This window comes from Ochotona curzoniae, unplaced genomic scaffold (genome assembly GCF_017591425.1).
Source record: "Ochotona curzoniae isolate NIBS_2020 unplaced genomic scaffold, NIBS_Ocur_1.0 scaffold_2476, whole genome shotgun sequence".
NCBI lineage: Eukaryota > Metazoa > Chordata > Mammalia > Lagomorpha > Ochotonidae > Ochotona > Ochotona curzoniae.
Genome location: NW_024467095.1, coordinates 7,279,031 through 7,283,374, shown reverse-complemented (window position 1 = coordinate 7,283,374; position 4,344 = coordinate 7,279,031). Strand labels below are relative to the sequence as shown.

Below are 4,344 nucleotides of genomic sequence, written 5' to 3'. Positions count from 1 at the left end.
TTCTTAGATCATGTTAGTGAATCCGGGAAAATGATCTAGTGGATCGGTTGTTCAGTGAGTTCCATAGTACTTAGGCAGTAACTAAGTACTAGTTAGCAGCTGGGGACAGGTGAGAAATATGATTCTCCTCCTCTGCCAGGTGATATGTTAGATTTCCCAATATAATTATCTGAGGTCACAATGCCACATGTTCATCTATTAAAAACAGGCTCCAGTACAACAGTAAAATCTGACACAATAAAACACAGCAAGTGCCAAGCAACACCAGACAGAAAAAGTTGTTCTAAACAAAAGTCTGCTGAAGATTTCAGCTATGCCTCTGATCTGAACTAAGCTGCAGGATCTTCTAGAGCTACCGAATGTGCCCCAAGAACGCCTCTGTGAAGACTCTCGCTGGTTTCTTCTTCCCTCCAAGTGAGGACAGAAATGTCTATTCAGTATTTCCTATACATGTATATATTAATTACCACTCATTTCCCCAAGGAATTCATTCCAAAAATCTGTTATGTCAACTAAAAAACGTTCTTATTCTCACCTAAGTTGGATCATAAACGGGTAGCTGGTTAGGGTCTCTCAAACCCTGGACTTAAGTTTCCCTGATTTAAGTGACTGCTAGGGTGTGCTATAAAACACACACATACACATACACATGCCCTCTTTTAGTGCTAATGGCTTACAAAATCATTTACTAAGAATGTAACAGTGAAACCCTTTTCACCAAGATGGTGCCATAGGTGAAGAAGGACTTACATATAAAACATTTCTGTTGGACTGAGTGACTAAGGTTCCAGGGTTTGTCTGTTATAGCAGCTGGACTTACATTATCCAACAGTCATCCATGACCAGGATAAAGCTGGGAATCAACTGAGTTGCCCCAGCCGTCTGCAGTTTGTTCTCCTCCTGCCACAGTAGTAGAGGTCTCAAATTTCCTTATTGCTGGGACATAAGGGTTGAGTAGATGAGTAGGAGGTGATACCAGATGTTTCTCAAGGGAACATCCAACTTTTTCCATGTTTTTAAATTAGAGTTTTCCATGGTCACATGGTGAGTCAGAGGCAAAGTTGAGCTTTTCTTCCACCTTGTGCTGGGGCATCTCCCTCGTGCAGGATGGGGTTTAATGTTCATTATGATGTTCTCCATGGTTTCCTGAGCTCAGGATCCTGCCTTCTGATACAGACCTTGAAGAGGGCCAAAAACACCAGCCTCACCTAAGTGAGAAAATTCCCTGTGCAATCCCTTTGTGGTTTAACCATAGTGTTGCTTGTTTCCCTCTCCCAGTGATTCTATCCCATCAGAATTTTCATGTCGGTACAAATACACTTTCCCATTATTTCACTTATTAATCATCAGCCTCGACTCATTTGTACCAAGAGGCAAATTGCAAAGTTCCTCCCTGTGATGTCACCACACTTAGCAGCTAAGCGCTGCCACCCAAATGCACAGCAAGTTGATTTAAGATCCAGGAAAGAAAACATACGCTAACAAGGTGCTTGCAAACTCCCAATCCTAGGCCAGTTTACCATGGCCAGCTGGTTTCCTCTTGAAAAAGGTTCAGGCAGCAGCTGAGTTTCCTGTGTCCTCAGGGGATTTAGCAATGCTGCATCAGTCCTGCCCAGAGAGGACAGATTCCTCAGGGTAGCGTCAAAGGCTCAGGGCAAAGGAGTAGGCGGAGGCTCCTGACACATAGCCGTCTTCCTCTGCAGAGGAAAGGCTGGGCCTTGGGAGTTCAGTGTACTGCCAGGTCTGTATTTTGCTCAGCCACCGACACCTCTGCACCTCAGAGGCATCTCTCACAACAGCCAGGGACTATGGGATTGCACACTGTAGCAGGAATTGGACTCGCTGGTTTAAAGAAGATATGCAAACAATAAGACCCAAGGGGACAAAAGAGTTTACCCTACTCTCACCCCCAAATAAAAGTTGAGAATTTCTGCAAGATGAGTAAAAGAAAAGAAGGAAGGAAGGGAAGGAGGGAGGGAGGGAGGGAGGGAGGGAGGGAGGAAGGAAGGAAGGAAGGAAGGAAGGAAGGAAGGAAGGAAGGAAGGAAGGAAGAAAGAAAAGAAAGAAAGAAAGAAAGAAGGAAAGAAAGAAAGAAAGAAAGATAGAGAGAGAGAGAAAAATACAGTGCTGGAAATATCTCTTGTAAGACCTCTCCCCATCCTCTCATCTTTTTACTAGAGCATAAATCCAAACTGCATTGAATACTAGTTTCTATATGGAGTTCTGGGAAGCACAATTTTATCTTCATAGTGAGTGTTTAAAAAAAAAGTGAAAAACTTTGAGTGGCAGGTACAGGTCAGCATTTTGTCTCCACTACCAGTGGCCTTAACAGGGGCTCAGTGCAAGTGGTAGAAGTGCCATATGTAAGCCAAGACTGGCCTGTAGCCGTATAGGTCCTGACCCCCAAACAGGTTAGCAACATAGTGAATAATTTTCAATCATGTATCTTCTCCATCTGTTGATAACACACTGCAGGGCTTAGTACACTTTTTCTAGAGCAGAGAGTAAATATGTTTAGGTTCTGTAGGATTTACGGACCTTGTCACTCCTATTGGATTTTGTCATTTTAATACTAAAACAACTAGAAACAATGAGTGGCTGCACATATATGGTCTGTTTCAATAAAACTCCATTTTATTGAGAAATAAAGAATATGTGCAGGTCAAATTTGACCTGTGACTACGGTCTGCTCATCCTTGACTTGATTCACTCCCTAAATGGCTATAATGGCCAGGGCTGAGTAAGGCCAAAGCCAGGAATCAGAAGCTTCAACCAGGTCTCAGCTGAGTACAGAGGCGCATCTTCTGCTACTTTCCCAGGTGCACTAGTAGGAAGTTGGATCACAAGTAGAGCAGCTGGGACAGAAACTGGTGCCCATATGAAATGCTACTTTGGCAGGTAGTGGTTTAACCCAAAACCGTGCAACATTTGGGGCCTCAGCATGGTTCTTGTGCAGGGGCCATGCTAATCTTCTCTATCATTCCAATTTTAGTATACATGCTGCCAAAGTGAGCATCTCAGCACGATTCTTAAACATTAGCACCAAATTTCCTCTGGGGTCCTAGGCCCTTCCAGACACTTTGCTTTTTCCTGCTCCTCCTCTGACTTCTCCAGGTCCTTCTGCATCAAACTGCTTTAGGCTTTGCCTTCAACCACAGGCTATGCAGAGGGCAGCCTGGCCAAACTTCCCACGAAGGAGATCGCCGCCTGCTACCACCACTATCCTTGGAGCTGCTGAACTCTTTTGCTGCCTCAAACTCTTGGGCTTCCGTTATCAATGTCCTCTGCATTGTTAGCCCATCCCTTCATTCGCTGAAGAAATATGTACTGTGAATCAGACCTGGAGATGACGATGGCCAGGTAAGAATTCATCAGTTAATTAACTATTGGTTAAACTCCCCTCACATGCCAATACTGTATATCCTGTTCGTCCACCTGTTTCTTAGCCTCAACTATGGCTACCTTACATGTGCATGCCTAGTCCTTTCCTAAGCCCCGGCCCCTTGACCTTCATTTAACCTGGGAGCCTCCAGCACTGCAGCAGACTGACACTTATCTCTGACCTGGCAAACTCCCATGGATTCTCAGAATGCACTGACTCATGAAAGCATTGGCTTTTCTCTCTCTACTTCTTATGGTACCACAATCTCTCCCAAAGAAAAACAAGATGCATTTGTGTTAATCCTTCAAAACTAAATATGAAGACAACAATACCTTAAAGTAATCCTTTGACCTCCTTGCGTGAAATTTTATCAGAATTTCCAAAACGCAGATTAAAACTAAAACCATACAACTGCAGTTAAGAGTCTGAGGCCATTCTGTGAATTCTAGTGTATGGGCTGCCATCTACTGGACATTTGCAATATAAAACGAACTCTAGAATCCAGTGCGTTTAATAACGGAAAGCAAGGTCTGTAGGGGAAAAGGAGATCACAAAGGTTGTTAACTTTTATAAGAAGATAAGCCTAGGGATAGCTTAACACAAATAAGTACTAACAGCAAAAGTCTGTTCCGGAAGTGCTTGGCGCTAGGGAGTCTGAATTTCAAATTGCGCACTAATGTTTATCACGCTGGTGACTGTGGCACAATCAGCATGGCCTTTGTGCTAATGAAATGATTTCTCAACTTGTAGCTCTTCCATATCACCAGAAGAGAACATTCCTGTGATTCTTTGTCCAGTGCAATAAAAGTAGATGTGTGTGACTTCCTTCCTTCCCAAAGGTGAATCAGAATAGGACACCACAGCCAGTCGCACATTCTAAAAATACACATATGTTGCACTGTGGAACAATTAAATACAGTAACAATTTCTTAAGGAATTGAACTCAGTAGCAATCACAATGC

General features: G+C 43.3%; 1 non-coding gene across 1 annotated transcript; it reads right to left on the bottom strand.

Annotated features, from left to right (window-relative positions):
• Positions 1-2,913: 2,913 nt before the first annotated feature.
• Positions 2,914-3,016, bottom strand: LOC121171042. Its single transcript, XR_005886087.1, has one exon. It is a non-coding gene; the product is annotated as a U6 spliceosomal RNA (small nuclear RNA).
• Positions 3,017-4,344: the final 1,328 nt, after the last annotated feature.